The following is a 22,528-nucleotide window of genomic DNA, read 5'->3' as shown; positions in this document are numbered from 1 at the left end:
AGAGCCAAAGGGATCACATAAACAAGACTAGTGTCTGCTAATACTAACTGATAGAATAAAAAAGGGAAAGAACGATCCAACATGGGAAGTGAGATACACAGCAGACTCATAGAATGGCAGATGTCCTAAACAGCACTCTGGACTCAGAATCAGCCCTTAAGGCATGCGGATCTGGCTGAAAAGCCCATGAGAGTATTTCAGGCATGGAAAGCCAAGACATTCTGGCAAAAAAAAAAAAAAATGACCTAAATGAAAGATCTCTGCAAGTGAGATACCAGTGGAAGGAAAGAACAGGTCATCAAAGAAGGAGGTACTGGGCCGGCACCGCGGCTCACTAGGCTAATCCTCCGCCTAGCGGCACCGGCACACAGGGTTCTAGTCCCAGTCGGGGTGCCGGATTCTGTCCCAGTTGCCGCTCTTCCAGGCCAGCCCTCTGCTGTGGCCAGGGAGTGCAGTGGAGGATGGCCCAAGTGCTTGGGCCCTGCACCCCATGGGAGACCAAAAAAAGCACCTGGCTCCTGCCATTGGATTGGCAGCGCGCCGGCCACGGCGGCCATTGGAGAGTGAACCAACGGCAAAGGAAGACCTTTCTCTCTGTCTCTCTCTCTCTCACTGTCCACTCTGCCTGTCCAAAAAAAAAAAAAAAAAAAGGAGGGGGTACCTTTCTGTGAAGGGAGGAGAGAACTTCCACTCTGACTATGAGCTTGCCTAAATATGATCAGAGTCGGTGAACTCAAAAGGCTTCCATAGCCTTGGCAACTCATGACAAGAGCCTAGGGTGATTACTGATGCCATAAACAAGAGTGTCAATTTGTTAAGTCAACAACAGGAGTCACTGTACACTTATTCCTCATATAGGATCTCTGTCCTTAATGTACTGCACATTGTGATTTAATGCTTGAAAAGAAAAATCTGTTTTAATTTATTTAATAAAACATTAAAATAAATCTGGATTTGCATTTATTTTTTGCAAATGAATATTAAAAGTTAAACAACAGGGAACCGGGTGGTATACAAATATTTGTATACAAATAGTCTAGCAGCAGGTTTCCTGCCTTTACTGCCTACATACAATAGAAGAAAAATGCATTTGAATTATTGAATCTAAATTACTAAATCTAAAATTGTCTCAGCATTTCATTCTGTCTTTACTTGCACAGACACAGTATGCTCAATTTATACAGATAATCCTAAAAACTTTCAGTAGAAGTCATTTTAGAAACCAGTCTAAATCCCAATTAATTCATTTTTGGAGAACAAAAGGGGGTACTATTTCAAAGCACTTAAAACATGGCTGCTGATTATCATTACCAGTTTTGATAACCAAAGCTTCTTCCCTTCCAAAGACATTAACCCAATTTCCTTCTATTTCTCCTTGTTGCCTTGACTTTGTGATTTTAAGCAAAAGAACTGTAAAAAACTCTTCCGATCCTCTATTTATGAAAGGAAAAGAGAGGATGACTAGATGATGGCACTTGATGCAGTAAGAACCTGAAAACTAATTGCCCCCTCCCTTTCCTGCCCAGCTCAAGAGTTTCTGCAAACATTTTTGGAGAACGTCAAAGTGTTGCTCTGACTTTTGCACCATCCAAAGAAGAAAATATGGTTATTTTATCATCACCAGTTACTCAGGACTAAAGATGGTTCATCTCATTAGTAAATGTCCTGTGAAAGATAAACATGAATGGCCAAATGACTAGGGGCGAAGTCTCTCGGAAAATTCAGCGATCCCCTTCATGGGTAATCTTCCAGGGCATCAGGTCATGTGTTGATCTATTGCAATCACAATCTGTAAATAAATATTTTCTTCTTACCTTCCAGCAAATGCTGCGGAACCTGCTGCTTCTCAGCTGCCCATGTTCTGCCCTTGTTGCCAAGTAATTGTTGTTTACACGTTGTTCTTCCCATTCTTTCCTACAGGAAAGAAACCAAAGCATGGGAATCCCTTTGTTAGAATTCTTCTGCTTAGAAAGGAATGCTACAGGAAATTAATTTTAAACAAGCCTAAGAAACAAAACTTTTAAATCATGTATATTTAATTGTGTACTGTTTCTGAATGCATGGCTGTCTTTCGGGAGGCAGTTCTGTAGATTTAATGAATATGTAGACAGCTATAATTATGCCAGTGACTGAAATTCATAAAGTTTAAGGAGGCTATTCCATCTCCACTAAAATGCTGGTAGTGAAATTCAGTGAATAAACAAAAAAATTAATATTAATATAAACACTTGACTCCAATACATACTTGACTGCCAAAGATATATTTCAAAAAATACACACAGAAAGGTGAATTGTTGATTACACTGATTTATCACATGAGATATTCGTGTAGATAAACCTGTTTCTCTTTAATGTTAGGCTGGGCAGTTAAGTATAGTGAGACTACTTACTTTAGCTGTTATTGCTATTCACTATTGAAATCTGCAATTTCGCTCTACATGATCAGTTCTAAAATTTTAACAGATATGGGTAAATTTGAAAAAAAATTAAAAAATTAAAAACCCTCACTGTAAAAACTGCTAAAGGCAAGCCTGAATACCTCGCAGTACCTATGGCTGAGTAGATAAACAACTGAAATACGCCTCTCAGGCATGCAGGCACCAGGGGCCTAACACCTGTGCCTCATTAATATACAAATAAATCTGCTCTTGGGAAACAACTGGAAATTCATTGTCCCAACTCATTTACTGAGTTTGAATAAAGGAATTAGACTGTCGGTACCGCGGCTCACTAGGCTAATCCTCCACCTTGTGGCACCAGCACACTGTGTTCTAGTCCTGGTCAGGGCGCCGGATTCTGTCCCAGTTGCCCCTCTTCCAGGCCAGCTCTCTGCTGTGGCCAGGGAGTGCAGTGGAGGATGGCCCAAGTCCTTGGGACCTGCACCCCATGGGAGACCAGGAGAAGCACCTGGCTCCTGCCATCGGATCAGCATGGTGCACCGGCCGCAGTGCGCCAGCCGCGGCGGCCATTGGAGGGTGAACCAACGGCAAAAGGAAGACCTTTCTCTCTCTCTCTCTCTCTCTCACTGTCCACTCTGCCTGTCAAGAAAAATAATAAAATAAAATAAAGGAATTAGACGCATATTCCCTGCATTTTGTACCAAAACAAACACTAACAATCATTTTTTGGGGCCAGCGCTGTGGTACAGCGGGTTAACGCCCTTGCCTGAAGTGCCAGCATCCCATATGGGAGCCAGTTCAAGACCCAGCTGCTCCACTTCTAATCCAGCCCTCTGCTATGGCCTGGGAAAGCAGTAGAAGATGGCCCAAGTCTTTGGGCCCCTGCACTCACATGGGAGACCAGGAAGAATCACCTGGCTCCTGGTTTCAGATCAGCACAGCTCCAGCCGCTGGGGCCAATTGGGGAGTGAACCATTGGGTGGAAGACCTTTCTCTCTCTCTGCCTCTCCTCTCTCTGTTTGTAACTCTGACTTCAAATTAAATGAATAATTCTTTTAAAAAGAATCATTTGTCAACAGTGGAGGCAAGTAAGATTGGCTTTATGAATTTTTCTCAAATTTCATAATGTCACAAATAAACCTATAATTTAAAATTTATCATCAATGCTGAAACCCTGGCAACAATATCTTGAGAGGCTTGCTGAAAAGAAAGCCACTGGAACCTCTAGTCATCCTATCCACATGTGCTTGCAGTCATTACCCACCACACCCTATCATCTGAGGAGAAGACAATCTCGCATACTAGGCTAACAGCCATGGATATGACCAACTGAACGCCTGAAGCTCAAAAATCTGACCACGGGAAAGACGCATCTTCCCCAAAGACCTCCAGAAGTGCAACTGAAGTAAAAAGAAATTGCTAAATTTTGCCTTATATAAAAGCACATCAAAAAGTTCCTGGAAAAAAAAAAAAGTTCAGCGCAAACTTTTCAAAATGCATGTATGGTTCTATCTTGAGACACATTTTTCATGAATACTCACAATAGAGGTATGTGGAGAGAAGGAGTTTGTGGGTAGGAGGGTGGGAAGAAGAGAGAGGGAGCACAAATAAATAGCAAAACTCTAACAATGATGTCATCAAAATGTCAAAAATTCTATTTATGAACAAATATTTTACATAAATCTCCTCTAACCTCTGCAATAACCCTCTGGAGAGAGTGTTTTTTATCTCCCTTTCCAAATGAGGAAACTAAGGTTCAGAAAAAAACTAAATAATTGGTGGAGAGAAAAAAGGAATGAGAATTAGAAAACACACTTCCCTGGAATAAGATGGAAGACAAGAGACACTAGAAGGACACATGATACTCCAGATATTATGGGCAAAATTGCTTCTAGCAACAAGGCAAGGTTGAAATCCGTGATTTCTTCCCCAAATGTTTCATTTTTGAGTACCACAATTAAGGACATAGAGATGAGTTTTCACCAGTTGCACTCAGAAGGTAGGTTAACAACAGCTGTTGTGAGGGTTCATAACCTGGGTCATTTAGGTGTACAAAAGCCTTGAATGGAATAGTTTAGAGGCATGGGCATTGAAGGGTTCCTTTTAAAGGCTGGAGTGCCATCTAGTGGTAACTATTCTACCTTGCAGGCACTGGGTCCCTGAAAACAATCAGCACCAAGTTGGGAGAGGCACCCTATGTAGGTTTCATCTCTACACTGATGTTAATGGACCAGAGGCTGTCATGGAACTACTGTGTTGAGGACTCTGAACCTATCCCTGTCCTCAGAAAGGAAAACTGTGCCTGACTAAAAACAACAGCCATCAGTGTCGTCATCATTTCTCAGGGAATCAAACTTTCACAGCAGCAACTGATGCCCTCCCCCTTAAGAATTCCTGCTTAGATAGCGCCTCGTCCCGAAATAGTTTTCTCTGACATGGAAATGCACTAGACTATGCAATGAATCCTTATAAATAGTAAGTACATGTAGCTGATGGTTACAGAGGAATATCTATTTCTAATTATATTAAAGTAATATTTTCCAAAGATATGAACATAAATTTGTATGAGACTAGAATATTTTTTTCTGTCACAAAGGCATTTAGCTTATTCTATCACGGATACTCCGGGGTTCACATTTCCAGACGTCTCTCCTCCTTTACAGAAGTTCAGGGAAGGGACAGCAGCTGGCCGCCTGGGGGCGGGGGGGCTCCTGGGCTAAGGCACTGCCCTGTCTGGCTCTCCTGGTGGGAAGTTCCCTCCCCTGCACCCCCCCCGGCCTGTCCCCCCAGGCCCGGAAGCCAGGGGCCACCTCCTGGGGTCCCTGAAGACCACTGGGCTCTGCCACCTGGCCCTGGCACTGCAGAGCGCCCCCACCGTGGGAAAAGGTGGGGAGGGAGGAGAACCCCAGTTCCAGGGAGCCGGTGTGCCTACTCAGGCCTTGGAGGCCTGGACACACCTGGGCATGCCCACTGTTCTCTGAGGGTCTGGCTGGAGTCCCCTGCCCACCCTCAGCCCCAGCTGCTTGCCAAGAGACCAGGATATTGTGCTTTGGGGTCAGCGCTGGGGCGGGGATGGGGTGGGGACTAAGGAGCTTGTGCTTTAGCAGGGTGTGCCGACCCCCCCATACACACTCGGGGTGGCTGGGGGCTAAGGCACGGGCCAGGCTGAGACTCCCCCCCAAAGCAGGCTGGTGGTGACGCTGTTGGAAGGGTATAGTGTGGGGCGACTCCCTCTGGTCCTCCCCACCCCACACCGGAACCTCCCCTAAAATGCTCCACCTGGAAAGCGAGATCGTCGGGCACAAGGTGTACACAGAAGTCAGAGCCAGGGGGCAGAAAGGCTGGTAATGGTGGGGGAGAAGGCGAGAGGTGTGGGGGTGGGGAAGAAGCCTCTGTGTGCACATGCTCACACACACTCGTGTACACACACTCGTGTACACACACACTTGCCCTAGGCGAGAACGAGAGGAATGGTGAGAAAAAACTGCCAGCGGCCCAAGCAGACCCTGCTCTGGCCCTGGGGGAACCAGGCCCACCCAACCAGCCAAGGCCAGGGACCTCCCTTGAAATACAGCAGTGGGGGGGGGGGCAGAGAAGTTGAGGGAGGGAGGGAAGCAGGTCAGACCCATGGGGCCCGAGTCAGGAACACGCAGCCACACTCCACACACACGCACGCGCACTCCGCTTGCCTGCCCAGCACACGTCCCCCCCATATCCTGCCTTCCACAGTGCGCCCCCACCCCCACTGGGGACCTGCAGGTGGGCTGGTCCAGTTGGTTTGAAAAATAAAAGGAAATCTTATACTTCAATATTTCAGTAGCTAAAAAAATGTTCTGTACATGGGTAGGGGCTGGGCCCTGTCCCGGGTGGGTGGGGGCAGCAGGGCAGGGGTGGGGGTCGGTAAGCAGAGGAGAGGACAGCAGCCCCACCCCTCCAAGCCTGCTCCCCACCCTCCATTCCAACCCCGGTCCTACTCTGCCTCTTTTACCTTCATTCAAGTTGCGCGTGCGCACACACACACACACACATACACACACTCACACACAAGAGGCTCCTTGGCTGAGGATCTCCCTCCCTGGGGCTCCAGGGGACACGGGCTGGATGGAGGGGTGAGAGCAGGTGCTGGGCCGCCACCCCCAGCCATCTTAGGCTGCTTGTGGCATTGCTCTGAGCCTGTTGGCTCGGCTATACCACAGGCAGTGCCCACGGCCTCGCCTGCCCCGGCCCCCAGGCGCAGGGACTGAGGAGGAGGCAGGAAGGTGCTTTGGAGGCCTGGAAGCACTGAGGGATGGGTGGGGGTGCGGAGGGGTCCTGAGCGACCCCTCCAGTCTCAGCGGAGGCTGAGGAAGGACTTCCACCAGGCAGGCCCCTGCCCCGTGCCTGGACTGGTGGGGGGGCACAAAGCTTGGGGTGAGGGAAGGGGGGAGCCATGTGTGGAAGAAGGAAACCCGGGCCTGCCCCCCGCCCCTGCTTGCCCGCCCTTGCTGGCCCTGCCCACCCCGGCCAGCAGCTCACACTGGGGGAAGGGGCTGGGATGGAGGAGGGGACCCAGGAACATGCAGCGACCCCCTCGGGGCCTGGGGAGGGACAGACAGTAGCTCCTGACCAAGGTGTGTGTGAGGACATGGGGGTAGGGGAGTGTGACGGACCCCCCGGGTGAGGTGGGGGGAGTGTAATGGCCCCCCTGGGTGGGGTGGGGGAGTGTGACAGACCCCCGGGGTGGGGTGAGGGGAGTGTGATGGCCCTACCGAGTGGGGTGGGAGAGTGTGACGCCCCCCCCGGGTGGGGTGGGGGAGTGTAACGGCCCCCCTGGGTGGGGTGGAGGAGTGTGACGGCCCTCCCGGGTGGAGTGGGGGGAGTGTGATGGCCCCCCCCCGGGTGGGGTGGGGGAGTGTGACGGCCCCCCTGGGTGGGGTGGGGGAGTGTGACGGCCCCCCTGGGTGGGGTGGGGGAGTGTGACGGCCCCCCCCAGGTGGGGTGGGGGAGTGTGTCGGCCCCCCTGGGTGGGGTGGGGGAGTGTGACGGCCCTCCCGGGTGGAGTGGGGGAGTGTGCGGCCCTCCTGGGTGCGGTGTGGGGGCGCGGTTACTGCAGGGCCTCGGCCGAGGGGCTGCCTCGCCCCATAGCTGGCCGGCTGGAAGCTGTACTCCCCGCCCGCCACCTCCGGCTCCATCTTGCCCGAATCCCTGATGCAGGCGGTGTAGGGTCGCCCTCGGGTGAGCAGCTTCAACTTGGGCATCCAGCTCTGGCGCACGACCCGGCGAGCGTTGGGGCACACGCCGGCCGCGATGGCGTTCCTCTTGCTCTCCTTGAAGTTCCGGCAGTGGTTCTTGAGGGCGTGGAGGGCGCGGCTGTCTAGTGGTTTGCCGGTGCCACAGCTGGGGGCCAGTGCGTTCCTGTCAAAGGAGGAGGCGAGGAGCGGCTGCGGCAAGACCTGGTGCCGGGTTCCTGGGCTGCGCCCTCGTGATGCACACCTTGGCGCCTGCCACCAGCTCCGGCTTCTCTGAGGGGCCGCCTTCCTCCTGGAGCTTGGGGTGACAACAGGTGCTGATCTGGTCGAGGAGCTCAGCCGGGAGCGACGCCAATCTTGCCGCACCCGGATCCGACTGTGGGTTCCGGGAGGGCCTCAACCTTCTCGGCTGTCGGGCCCACGTTCATCGCGCTGTGCACGGTGTACCTGTTGCAGATCTGCCGGCACTGCTCGTCCGAGCCTTCCTCCCCCGCGTCGTCCTCCTCCTGGTAGGAGTCGGGCTGTCGCTGGTGTAGGCGCTCCAGGTGCCTGGGCCCCTGCGGTCCGACGTGCTGGGCCCGCTTCCCACGCCCGCAGCGGCCACCACCGCCCCGCTGGCCGGCTGCCCTGCCCCCACCCCCGCGGCAAAGGCCACCCCGGCGGGGACCTGCTGCAGGGGCTGCCGGTTGGCCGCCAGGTCCAGCATGGAGAACTTGGCCATCTTGCGGCTACCGCCACTGCCGCCGCCGCCCCTGGCCTCCTTGGGGCCACCGTCCCACAGCCGTTTGGCCGCGGGCTTGCACTGCAGCGAGTCCGACTTCTGCTGCTCCTTCCTGACCTTTGAGACCAGGGGCAGCGGCGAGCTGCAGGTGGGCCAGCTGGAAGTGTGCGCCACGGGGCTCTGTGGCTCGGAGGAGGGTGCCCCTAGGTGTGCAGGCCCTGCGAGTCGCCGCTCCAGGAGCTCACCTTCAGGAAGAACTCGGCGCCTCTCTCCAGGATCTCCTGGATCTGCAGGAAGCCCGCTGTGTCTGTGAACAGGAACTGGTCCCCCACGTTCGTGCTCAGCGGCCCGTGTAGCAGAAGCTCAGGGTCTGCTGGAAGGACTGCGGCTGCACGGCCGCCGGCAGCTCCACCACGGTGCTGCGGCTGCTGTTGAACAGGAGTAAGAGCTGCTGGCGGCCAGCACGGCCTGACCCCTGACCACCACCGACACGTCACAGGGCAGCCCTGCAGCCGCTGTTCTCTGAGGCACTCCAAGATGCCGTGGCCGAAGTTGGGGATCTCCATCTGCAGGCTCTGCGCCATGATGGGGCTGCGCCATGGCGACTGAGGCCTGGCCTGAGCCCTGGGCGCGACCCCTGCGCCGGGGCCTTGGCTTCCACCTCCATGGCCTCCATGGCCTCCGCCTCAACAACAGCGGCAGAGGCGGTGGCCACTCACTGCTAAATTTAATTGTTTTAAAAAATGATGTACAGCCGGCGCCGCGGCTCAGTGGGCTAATCCTCCGCCTGCGGTGCCGGCACCCCAGGTTCTAGTCTGCTACATGGGTCTGGGTGCTGGATTCTGTCCCGGTTGCTCCTCTTCCAGTCCGGCTCTCTGCTGTGGCCTGGGAGTGCTTTTTTCCCTCCATAATGAAACATCAGGGCACATCACTGACACATTTTAAATACATATAAAAACAGAATGCACAATTATCATCAGCCTAATACAAATATCTTCACATGTCTAGATGAAACATGTTCCCATATGAGGAGGCCCCACTGAAACAAAAGCAAAGAACACTTCCCTGCATGAGGACTGACTGCTAGAGTTATGATGATTTTTAGGTTAAGGTTTGAACTGAGAAATCCTGAGATTCCACCTCAATATCCACAAGGACATAAAGAACTGAATTTAAAAAAACCTTATGGACTTTCAGATATAATGCCTGATTTTCTACAAAAACATATATTTTTCCTTCAAAACTAAAATTTAGCAGTCTCTAAAGTCACATTAAAGTAGGGAAATTCAATTATTCTTTCATAAAAGCAATCAAGAAAATGTGCATAAGTTTAACTTTATGGAATGTTTTACCTCATTTTTTAATTTCATAAAACTGTAATATATAATAGGTAATTCTGTTATTTTTTTAAAACAGGATCAACATTTAGGAATGAGGTGAGGAAAGGACACTGTACCAGGAAATCTCTGTGAAATTATCTGAAGTGAATAAATTTTTTATTCTGTGGTCTACTGTGACTTCTTTTGATTTTTTTTCTTGATTTACTTGAGAGACAGAGAGATATAGAGTGAAACAGAGATAGAAAAAAAAATGACCCATCCACTGGTCCATTCCCCAAATGGCTGCACAGCCAGGCCTGGACTAGCCCAAAGCTGGTAGCCAGGAATTCAATCCACAGCTCCAATATGGGTGGTAGGGACTCAAGTACTTTGGGCATCACCACTGTCTTCCAGGGTCCACCTTGGCTAGAAGCTGAAATCGGGAACTGGAGCTAGGGATCAAATTTAGGTACTCCAATGTGAGATGTAGGCATCTTAACCGATAGGCTTGCCCCTAAAGGCTTTTCTGATATCATTAATACATAAGGAAAAATTCCCTTCTTTGAGACGTTTCTCTGCATATCTCCCCCACTCTCTTCTTACTGCCATCCTACCTCATTTATGTTGGTATGTAGGATAACTGACATAAGCTTGATGTCTAGCTTTCTATAACAAGGTAAAGAATTGGCCACACAGTTTGTAATGTAAGCAGTACTGAAAAGGAAATACTTATACAGTCAAGAACAAATTTTTTTCCAACAATTTAAAAATAGGCATTTATTTAGTAAAATCCCAAGTCCTAATTAAAAGGTCCTTTTTATCTTTTTAAAAAATGGATTTATTTATTTGAAAGGTAGAGTCACAGACAGAGAGGGAGACAGAGAGAGATCCTCTTTCCACCAGCTCACCTCCTAAATGGCCCCAATACCTAGGGCTGAGCAAGGCCAAAGCCAGGAGCTTGGAAATGCATCCATTCTCCCACATGAGTGGCAGGGGCCCAAGTACTTGGGCCATCCTCCACTGCTTTTTCTTCAGGCATTAGCAGGGAGCTGGATCAGAAGCAGAGCATCTGGGACTGAAACCTGCCCTTGTACAGGGTGCTGCTGTCAAAGGTGGTGGCTTAACCCATTGCACGATGATGCTGGTCTCCATATTATTTCTTAAAGCATGTTTTCCAACACTAGATGGACTTATGGAATATTATAAAAATAGAAATAGATGTTTCTGTTAAATGTTTTCTTTTTAAAGATGAAAATAAGTTACATTTTAAGTGAATCCATCATTCACTGTACAAGTTCTATACCACCACTATCCAACAAAATTTTCTGAGAACACAGAAATGTTCCATAACTAAGTGTCCAAAATGGTAACCACTCATCACACATAGTAACTAAGAAGTTGAAATATGGCTAATGCAGTTGAAGAATTACATATTTTATTTTACACACACACACACACACACACACACACACTGGTTTTAAAGCAAAACTGTAAAGTTTCAAGGAATATAAAGATAAATCTACACATGATACATAATCATATGTAGTACAACTGGAGAAAGAAAACAAACATTAAAAGTAAAAAGGTTCAGACATTTGACCTGGTGCTTAAAAAGCCAGTTAACATGCCCACATCCCATATCAGTGTCTGATCTGAATCTCAGTTCTACCCCCATTTCTAGCTTCCTGCTAATGTACATTCTGGGAAGCAGCAGGTGATAGCTCAAGTACTTGGGTCTCTGCCACCTAGGAGGGGACCTGAATTGGTTCTCAGCTCCAGTGTTTGCATGGCCTAACTGCCACTGTGGCATTTGGAGAGCCAACTAGGGGATCTAAGCTTCCTCTCTCTCTCTCTCTATCTCTCTCTCTCTCCTAGGGGGTCTAAGCTTTCTCTCTCTTCTCTCTCTCTCTCCTCTTTCCTGTCTCACTGAGAGTGTGTGTATTTGTGCATTTCTGTGTAACTAAATACAATTCAATTTAAAAAAAACTTTAACTAATACATGTGGTCAAATAAATCAAAATAATTCCTTAAAAGAGGCTTTTATACAGTATGTCATAATTCTAAATGCATAGTGGCACCAGTCAGAACTATCAGATAAGTATGTAACAGTTTCTTTTTCTTTCCCATCCCTCTCATTGCCTTTTCCCATGGTATTTCTGTCACCACCACCACCCTCAGCCACTGTCTCCTCTCACCAAACTCTTGTCACATACACATGTGAAAGTGAGGAAAGTCCATCTTCAGTGGCAACGGTGTTAGCTCCAATGGTGGCATTGCTGGAAAGACCCTGACCTAGATATGGATATAACCAGACACAGCAACAGATTGTCTAAAAGAACCAAGAAAGGACAGGTTAAAAAGAAAGTAAATGGGTCATGTGATCAACTTTAGTTGAAGGTCAAATATGTACTTCAAATTTGTTGGGATTAATGTACTTGAATAAACAATTCGCAGAGGCTTATGGAGATGTACATCACCACCTAAGCCCCCTAAAAAACTCACTAAAATCATTACAAGGTGAACAACCCTATCCAAAATGGTTAGGATTCAGAAGTGCTTCAGATTTTTAAGATTTTGGGAGATAGGCATAGACTTTACTGGCTGAACATCCTTCATCCACCTGCAGCGCCAGGCAGAATACCAATACATTCCAAAACTTTAAAGTTGTTTTCGCCCATATGTGGTGTACAGTTCAAAAATACATGGCTATGTGTCCCTACATTAAATAATGGCTTTGTCTGTAGACCTCTCCTTTCTATTTTAGAGGCATTTCTCATATGCCCATCAGGGCTATCTGTTACCAGTCCATTTAATGCTCATACAGTAGTCCTCATTTATGTGCAGTTTCACTTTCTATGGCTTGTTATGCCTGGTCCATGAGGGTCCAAAAATATGAAATGGAAAATTCCAGAAATAAACAATTTCAGAGTTGTAAACTGTATGTGGTAATGAGTGGCGTGATGAAATCTCATGCCATTTTGCTCTGTCTTGCCCAGTGTATCCATGTTGTGCACACTACCACCCATTAGCCACTTGGGAGCCATTTCAAGTCATCAGAGTGGCTGTTAGGGAGTCACAATGCTTATGCTCAAGGAAGCTTTATTCTGTTTAATAATGATTCCAAAGGACAAGAATAGTGATGCGGTAATTCAGGTATCTCACAGAAAAGCAAACTAAAAAGGTAAAACAGTTTGACTTATTAAAGAAAAAATATATACCCTGACGTTGACCTACATTAGGGATGAAACTTTTATCAATGATCTTGTGAGGGGACAAAAAGAATGTCAGGCTACTTTAGCCTTGTACCTAAAATTACAGAAGTTTCAGCCATAGTGTGTGATAGTAAGGACTTAGTTTGGAGGGCCAAGGCGTGAATTTTCTGTGGTTTCATGCATCTACTGATGTACACAACACTCCTGAGGTCTTAGAATGTACTAGGGAATAAGAGGAGACTACTGGACATTAGCTTTTAGAAATCTCAAATCTATACACCCTTTGTCATTTGCTCATACTTTACACTTATTGCATATTTCAGTCTATTTGACATCATAAACTATCATCTTCTTAAATTTTAAATAAAGGGAGAAATGAGAAATAAGACTAAATGGAAGAAAATAGGATTGATTGGTAAAGTCTTCCTGTGATGAAATATACTTTAATCAACAGACCTTTCAGCCATTCAATTATTCTCCTCTATTTCTAAGTTTCTGATTATATTCTGGTTGGTTAGAGTATGCTGGTTCACTCTCCAAGTGACTACATCGGCTGGGGCTGGTCACTGCTAAAGCCAGGATCCAGGAACTTCATCTGGGTCTCCAACATGGGTGCAAGGGCCTGAGCACTTGAGCCATCTTCTACTGCACCATCTTTCCCAGAAACATCAGCTGGAAGCTGGATCAGAGTTGGAGCAGCTGGGATTTGAACTGGTGCCAATATGGGATGCCGGCGCTATAGGCAGCAGTTTAACCAGCTGCACCACAGTGCTGGCTCCAGGAGTAGTATTTTTCTTACTAATTTTTCAAAAACAGTTTCTCCAAATCACAATGAAAGATTAACCATTTTCTTTTTATTTCCTTTTCCAAATTAAATTTTCATCAAAACTCTGTTAGCTATAAGTGACCCTATTACAAAAATTTTAAACTATTTTAAAGTTCAAATACTTTAACAGAACCTAAATCTGGTCCTGATTTTCCCTTTGGTATATTAAATTTGCTATTGTGTTATCTATATTCCTAATAATTTGAATATTCCCCCAATAAATGCCATAAAAATTTAATTATATGACCACAGATATCTTTACTTTTTTATTGTTTGACAGAGTGGACAGTGAGAGAGAGAGAGAGACAGAGAGAAAGGTCTTCCTTTTGCCATTGGTTCACCCTCCAATGGCCGCTGTGGCCAGCACACTGCAGCCGGTGCACTGCGCTGATCCAAAGCCAGGAGCCAGGTGCTTCTCCTGGTCTCCCATGTGGGTGCAGAGCCCAAACACTTGGGCCATCCTCCACTGCACTCCCAGGCCAAAGCAGAGAGCTGGCCTGGAAGAAGGGCAACTGGGACAGAATCTGGTGCCCCAGCAGGGACTAGAACCCAGGGTAATGGCGCCACAGGTGGAGGATTAGCCAAGTGAGCTGCGGTGCCGGCCCCACAGATATCTTTTTATGAACCAAATAGATGTTTCCAGAAATATTACTGTAAAATTGAGCTTTAACACCCCCAAAAATCTCATTTTTCTATACAGCCTTTATAGTAGTCCCATTAGGTGGTGATGGCAAAGTGACTTGGTCTGTACACACATGCGAGAGACCTAAATTGAGTTAATAGCTCCTGGCTTTGGTTCCAGCCATGACAGCCATTTAGAGAGTGAACCAGTAGATGGGGATTCTCTTTCTGTGTTTGCCTCTGTTTCTTTCTATCTCTGCCTCTGAGTTGAGTACAGAAAATACTATGATTAGAAATGGCATCTAGTGATATAGAAGCAGGAAAATGGTTGTTCCTTCTTTAGAATCTATCAGCAGCTCTGATGGCATAGGAGAAAGGGGGCAGTAGTAAAATCACTAAACAAATCACTTTGGCTTTATTCATTTCTCTTATGCCCTTCCACCCTCACTCAAATCTCTCATATTGTGGCTCCTAGGCTTCCTATCCGAGTCACGGCACCATTATGCCGCTCCCCCTCTTCACAGAGGAATAACACTGGACCCTGCGCTGTTCTTTCGTCTGCTCGGCCCTTCCCGGGTTTGCTGCTGGTTCTTCCCGGGTTGGCTGCCAACCCTTCCACCTCCGTGGAAGGGCGGTGCCCCATGCCACTTTCCCCACTTCCGCGGAGGAGTGGCACACTGCCGGCCGGCTCTCTCGAGGGCTGCTCAGGTGTTCCTTCAGATAGATGTTCCCCTTAGATGTTCCTGGTGCATGTTGTCTCTCTCCTCCTTTATAGTCCTCTTCCACCAATCCCAACTCTGCTACCCACACGCCAAGTACACTGCTCTCCTCCAATCAGGAGCAGGATGGCTCCTGCAGGTTACTGGTCGAACTGGAGGCAGCTGTGTAAAAGTTGTTTACTCCTCTCCCAGCGCCATATTGTGGGAGAGCAGATGCATAGAATAAGTCTTAATTCCAGTAACTTAGTCTAGTCCGAGTTGCTCCCCACACATATGTGGAAAAAAGTCTGATGTACAAAGTACAAAGGAGATAAGTAGGTTCTAGGTGTGGTAATACAGAGAAAGGATGGAGCAAAACAGTAGCTCCCTTGGAGAGTGTGAACTTATTACTGTGCTCTAAAGAAAATCCAGAGAACAGGAAGTCTAAGTCTAGTTCTGTGATAGCAGAATTGTGCTGTTCAAGATAACTTTAAGACCTAAAAGGACATTTTAAAAAGAAGTTAGAGTTAAGAGTGTGCAACTATCCTGTTTTGCTTCTAAAGGGCATGCACCTGAATTAGTTTCCTAATCTGAACAGGTTGACTAGAATAAAGTTTTTGGAGCTGTTTGAGAATATGTCAACCAGACTAAACCACTTCTCTATCTCTGAATACTGTACATATAACCCTAGAATGTAAATTGTATCCCTATACACAGATGATACCGGGGCATATTTTAACTTTCAACATTTTTCTCAGTAACAAGCTATTTTTAATATCATAGCTATCTTACTGATGTTCCTTATATTTCTAGGCACATAATACCCATTATCAAATATTTCAAATAGTGTGTGATCTCATTTTCAACTCTCAGTTAAATATTTTGATAAGATTCAAATATAACTAAATTTAAAACTTTAATCAAAATAGCAGTTCATGCAAAGTAACACTGTCACCACATGAAATAGATACTCAGCTATGTGACTACCCATATTGTGGGTCACATTAGCTATCTTTATCAGTAAGGCACAATTCTGTCATTGACTAAAGTAAAACCAAATCTAACCCACTCTCAAACTGCAGAAGAAGCCAAAAGGATACATTCCTAAGGAGCAGAAAATGAAGATTGTATTCATATCACTCATCTCCCTGCAAACTCCTGCCCCTCTAGAGTGCTGAGCATCAGATCTTCCTCCTAAGTACCATTTAATTTCAATTACCCCATTTGGTCTTTTCCAGATCCTTGATAAAAGCTTCCACTGTAACCCCAGTTATCAGCTGTGTTAGTTATTTCCAAGTTTCTCTCTCTAACTAAAGCACAAGTTCTCCAAGAGGAGGAGCTTGTGCTTGGATTCCTTTGGGTCTATTAGTTTTTCTTTTTTAAAAGATTTATTTATTTGAAAGAGTTACACAGAAAGAGAAGAGGCAGAGAGAGAGAGAGAGAGAGAGAGAGAGAGAGAGAGATTCTTCCATCCAATGGTTCACTCCTCAGATGGCCGCAAAGGCCGGAGCTGTGCCAATCTGTAGCCAGGAGCCAGGAGCTTCTTCCTGGTCTCCCATGTGGGTGTGTGTGGGTGCAGGGGCTCAAGGACTTGGGCCATCTTCTACTGCTTTCCCAGGCCATAGCAGAGAGCTGGACAGGATGTGAGCAGCTGGGTCTCAAACCAGCACCCATATGGGATGCCGGCACTTCAGGCCAGGGCATTAACCCACTGGACCACAGCGCCGGCCCCTGAGTCTATTAGTTTTAACACATAGGCTTGTCTACAAAGGAAGTACAAGAAAGTTATGCAGAATGACTGAAGATGTATTCTCTTGAGTAGGGAGAGAGAGAGCTCTGAAAAGTACTTGAAAGCCCTGGATTAACAATAAAATGAGAAAACTAACTGCTACAGCAGTCGGCATTGTGGCACAGCAGGTTAAAACCCTAGCCTGTAGTGCCAGCATCCCATATGGGCGCCAGTTTCTGTCCCAGCTGCTCCATTTCCAATGCAGCTCTCTGTTATGGTCTGGGAAAGCAGTGGAAGATGGCCCAAGTCCTTGGGCCACTGCACCCATGTGGGAGACCTGGAAGAAGCTCCTGGCTCCTGGCTTCGGATCAGTTCAGCTCTGGCCATTGCAGTTATCTGGGGAAGTGAACCAAAGGATGGAAGATCCCCCCACTCTGGCTCTACCTCTCTCTGTAACTCTGTCTTTCAAATAAATAAAATAAATCTTAAAAAAATTAACTGCTGCCACTGTGTCCCAACAATCAAGGCAATGTGTCTACAAAATAGACAAATCTTAAATCTCCATTTCTAATAAAATTTCTTTGAAAATTTCTCCCTTAAACCATATTGTTGAGTATAACAGCCTGCTGTGAAGTCAAATATCAGATAATGAAAATTAGAGTTCAATATATTACTACTAAGCAAGTTAGTAAGTAAATAAATAAGAAGTTATTGTAAATTTTTAAAAAGGTTTCCACTTTTGAATGTTTATGCAATATTTCCTCAAATAACTTCAGTATTATTGACCAAATATGTAGGTTATGTTACGTATTTTTACCACCATACCTACAAAGCACAACACACTAATATATATTACCAACAGTGACCCATGGCACTGACGCGGAGGCATTTCAACCTGGAATACAGTGCCAACAACAACAACAAAAAGAAGTCTGTGTAGGGGAAGGGACTGATTCAGAGCAGCTTTCCCTATGTTTCAAACGAATGCCTGTCTACTCAAAGATAAACACTGACATGCCTTGGATGATGGGGCTTATGGCTGACTATGTAAATAAGCAAGCTTAAACAACCCTCCCACACACACACACACAACACATACAGCCTGGTGGAAGATAATCAAAATGGCTTGAAGTGGTTTCCAAAGGAAAGGAGCTCACACTGTAACAGTAGGGTCAAACCAGCTTGGTTACTTAATTCAAGACTATAAATGCAAAAATAAGTTAACGTAAGGCTACAGACACAAAAATCAGCTAACCTTTTTAATGGAAGGTAGTAATTTCAGAGCCTTAAGTAATCAATTAGTTCAAAGAAATTATACTCATACAATATATAAAAAGAGATACTGACCAGTTCTACTATCATTTGTCAAGAAGACATGCTCATCGATCAAAAATGTTTCTTTCTCCTCTCAAAAGTGTCTCCACTGTGGAGATTACAACAAAAGGTCATGTTTTGTCTTTGGTTTCTGAAAAAAAAAAAAAAACAAGGTTGCACATATTGTGCTCCCTGAAATCATAACTATAAAGGTTGTGGTGCTTCTGGAACAAATACGGAAACTAGAAATAAGAACACCTGACAATGAGATTGTTAGACTAAATATAATGAGATTGTTAGACTAAATATAATGAGATTGTTAGACTAAATATAAGAACAGGTCACATAAAGATTCACACTATATAAGCTACAAGTAATTGTAGATAAATCAGATTCTTAAAATACTCATTTATTACCAATTTAGAACTATAAGTGATTTTTTAAAAAAACTTTCTGAGATAAGGGCCAAATTTGTCAGGTGAAACAGTTGATTGAAAGTTAAAGGAAACTTTAGAAAAGAGAGGGAAAGAACATGTGAAGAAAGAAAACTTGTTACCTAGTAACTATATGTTATGTAATGGGGCCAGGGGTTCCACATAATTTATAGGTAACTACAACTGTATGACATAGGTGCTATTGAAAATATAATTTTACAGATGAGGTAATTAGCAATCAGAGAGGTTAGTTACCTTGCCTCAAGTTATACGTTTAGTAAGTGGCAGAGCTAAGATGTCAACTTTGTCTTATTTCTTTGTGCTTTTTCCATTTTGCTTCCCTAAATCATGTATTTATTCTTAAGAACATACAAAGTTTGTATCATATAATTATAAATTCACAACAAAAATCAGGCAACGAAATGAAGTCAGGAAAACAATGCTATCAGAAAAGGAAGCTTAATTCTAGTCCTTCCTTCCTCCTCTGCTAGCTACTAAGGTATGAATCTGTGGAAAAAATAATTAAAATATCTAGGCCTTAGAAATTTAAGATGGTGGCATGGAGGGGAGAGGATTCAGGTTGATCCCCCTTATCTGTAGTATAACTGCCAGATTAATTGATTCCAATCAGCTCATATCATTAAATAAAATAAAATTTTATTGTATGAGTGTGACTAGAACTCAAATTTCTGAATTTTAAATCTTGTTGTCCAAAGAAGGATTGTGTCCCACTATCACTCTCTCCTTTAATACTTTGAACTGCTGTCTATTATTTAAATGAGATGTATGACAATCTTACCTATGAATGCAAAAGGTACTAAACCAAAAAATGTGAATGATGGGAAGGTATTTCCTGCATCCTTTCAAGTTGCTGATTACTTATAAAGATACATAAAAATCTTTACTATCAAGACTTCAAATCATTTTTAAAATACACTCAGCAGTTCAAGAGAGTATAAATTGATGTGTGGCTTTTTTCTTGTTCAAGAAATAATTTAACTTCTAGATTCAAAAAGCTAAACTAACTAACTTTCAAAACTTCTCCCTGGGAAGGACCAAATGGCTGCTGAGTAAGATATTCAGGTGAACTTCTCTCAACACAGATATTAATTTGAATAGCTGTTCACAAACTAAGTCACCTTCACAAAAGCCAAAGCAAGGTGACCACAGTGCCTGTGGTGCTGGCATCCCATATGGATGCTGGTTCTAGTCCCGGTTGCTCCTCTTCCAGTTCAGCTCTCTGCTGTGGCCCGGGAGGGCAGTGGAGGATGGCCCAGGTGCTTGGGCCCCTGCACCTGCATGGGAGACCAGGAAGAAGCACCTGGCTCCTGGCTTCAGATCGGCACAGCGCCAGCCATAGCAGCCTTGGGGAGTGAACCAATGGAAGGAAGATTTTTCTCTCTGTCTCTCTCTCTCTCACTGTCTGTAACTCTACCTGTCAAATAAAAAAAATGTATAAAAAATAAAAAAAAACAAGGTAGTGAAGAAGGCAACAAGGGGCACTGTGGCACAGTGAGTTAAATCACAGCTGATTTGGGAGCTTAGGTTCCTGTCTCAAGTGACTCTGCTTCCCAATCCAGTCCCTGCTAATGCAATTGGAACATCACCAGATGATGGTCCAAATGCTTGGGCCCCTGACACCTCTGTGAGATACTGAGGGAGTTTCTGACTCCTAGCTTTGATCTAGCCCAGATCTAGCCATTGAGGCCATCAAAGGTGTGAACCAGTGGATCAAAGATCTCTCTCTCTGTCCCTGATGCTAATCCTTTCAAATCAATCAATCATTTTTCTTGTTTTTTTAAGGGTAAGAAGGAAATTTTTACTACATCACCCTTCCCCAAGCTCTGAGCAGCCCAGTCTAAAGAGAAACAATTACTACCTGGGGAAGAGGGAAGTCCAGACCTTAGACTTGAAACTCAAGACCAGGCTTGCGACTGTGAAATCCAGACTCAGAGAGGACGCCATGGTCTCTGCCTCCTGGACAGGACTCACAGACTAAGACTTTGGATCCTCCTCAGCCATGTACTCCTGCCTCAAACTCCAGCACACAGCAGGGCAAACTCCAGTCCCTGGGCAGCAGGGCAGTAAAGTGAGTTAGGACCTAGCCTTAAAGCTGCTTACCTTCAAGCAGACAGCAAAGAAGACCAACCACAAAGGAGTAGGGCAGGAAATTGAGATCAGTAGCAGTCCCACTACAGTGGCACCAGACAGACAGCAAGGCTCCTATAACCGGACCTGCATGTGCAGACAGAGACAAACCTGCCCTAACACCAGGTGAAGAACTACACCCATGTAGGAACAGACAACTCTTTCTCCCTGCATCACCTTCAACCTCCTAAGGGCTTGGCACACAACTACAAGATAATGCCAACTTACTCTCAAAATGGACAGCCAAGAGATCTCCCCCATCCCTGTTCCCCGACCACAGGCAAGCGGGGAACAAGGTCCAGCCATGAGGGAGTAGGGCAATAAAGTAAGCACAGAACTGCATCACAGATCTGGTAAAACCATCGCTTGGCAGGTATTAATAGTCCCACGGTCAGTGCTTGTAGACAGAGGACCAGCCCTTGTCACAGGTGGAGACCACAGCCCCAGTGAATTAGACTTATATCCAGGCTGACATCACATGTGGTTGGTTGCAGTGGTCTCAGGTAGCAAGTCCATGTCAGCAGTTGGCAGGTCATGACAAATTTGCACTTGACCATACCTGAGTCTGCAGACCTTTTTTTTTTTTTTTTTTTTTTTTGCAGGCTGAAGGACTTAGGTTTGATCTAGCATTGTAGCATAGGTGGCCACAAGACTGCTCATTCCAATCCTCCCTCAACCCTCAACTCCAGGCAGTACAACACAGAGAGAGTAACTGGGGTAAAAAAAAAGGCAGATGGGTATTCAGGCATTGTATGGAAGCATGGGGCTGGCACTCCAGGAACTCCTGAATCCTTGCTGGACTTAGTGCCTCTGTGACAGCAAACACATCCCTGCCAACGTGAGCACCTGAGCAACCACGTCAGACCTCAGGGCAGCATTCCTGCATCTCAGGCACAGTGGACTGAGGGATGGCACCCTTGTGGCCCCGGACTCTGCCATATGAGCTGCTACCAAGAACCATGCATTCCTCGAGGACTGAGGAGAGAACCCCATGTCCCAAATGCCACTGTCATCCTTTGCTATGAAAGACATTGGGAGACTTCACAGCATCCAAATTAAAATAAAGCCAAAATTCTTACCAGATACCCAAATACACATTTTTAGGAAAAAGTCTTTTACACAAAATCAACTGATTAAAAGTGAAAGAAGGGTCCAGTGCTGTGGCTTAGTAGGCTAAGCCTCCACCTGCAGTGCCGGCATCCCAGATGGGTGCTGGTTTGTGTCCTAGCTGCTCCTCTTCTGATCCAGCTCTCTGGTATGGCCTGGAAAAGCAGCAGAAGATGGCCCAAGTACTTGGGCCCCTGCTCCTGCATGGGGAGACCTGGAAGAAGCTCCTGGTTCCTGGCTCTGGATCAGCCCATCTCTAGTCACTGTGGCCATTTAGGGGAGTGACCACTGGATGGAAGATCTTTCTTTCTGTCTCTTCCCCTTTCTCTGTAACTTTGCCTCAAATAAACAAATCAATCTTGTGAAAGAAACAGCTATTCTGCCAGATGACAAATATCCATGTAGGAACACTGAAGTATGAAAAGACAAGGCAGTATAACACCTCCAAAGGAACAAAGTAATGCTTGAGTAACAAATTCCAAGGAAAAGAGACTTAAAAATACCTGATATTCAAAGTAATGATTACTAGGATGCTCAAAGAGATACAAGAGAAAACACACTCTGAGATGAACAACAGCCAGAAAACAATTCATGGCTTTAATGAGAAATTCAGCAAAGATACAGAGATCTTGAAAAAGAGTCAAACAGAAATCTTGAAAATGGAGAATTCAGTGTTTAATAAAGAGTACAGCCGAAAGTCTCAACAACAGACTAGACCAAGCTAAGAAAAAAACATTATCTGAAATTCAAGACATCTTTTGGAATAAACCAG

General features: G+C 45.8%; 2 protein-coding genes and 1 pseudogene across 3 annotated transcripts in view; 1 reads left to right on the top strand and 2 right to left on the bottom strand.

Moving 5' to 3' along the window:
- LOC100355262 (L-lactate dehydrogenase A chain) overlaps nucleotides 1-22,528 on the top strand; it is a 591,718-nt gene that overhangs the window by 59,406 nt on the left and 509,784 nt on the right. The window lies entirely within an intron of this gene.
- LOC108176055 (WAS/WASL-interacting protein family member 3-like) overlaps nucleotides 1-22,528 on the bottom strand; it is a 91,059-nt gene that overhangs the window by 58,324 nt on the left and 10,207 nt on the right. The window contains exons 4-5 of the mRNA XM_070067657.1: nucleotides 18,101-18,218; nucleotides 1,815-1,914 (exon numbers count right to left, since the gene is read on the bottom strand). The gene's annotated coding sequence lies outside the window, so the exon portion shown is untranslated. The remainder of the gene's footprint in view (nucleotides 1-1,814; nucleotides 1,915-18,100; nucleotides 18,219-22,528) is intronic.
- LOC138847847 (nucleus accumbens-associated protein 1 pseudogene) lies at nucleotides 7,483-8,932 on the bottom strand (annotated as a pseudogene).

Source organism: Oryctolagus cuniculus (assembly GCF_964237555.1).
Source record: "Oryctolagus cuniculus chromosome 17 unlocalized genomic scaffold, mOryCun1.1 SUPER_17_unloc_1, whole genome shotgun sequence".
Classification (NCBI taxonomy): domain Eukaryota; kingdom Metazoa; phylum Chordata; class Mammalia; order Lagomorpha; family Leporidae; genus Oryctolagus; species Oryctolagus cuniculus.
This window is presented reverse-complemented; position numbering and strand designations above follow the sequence as displayed.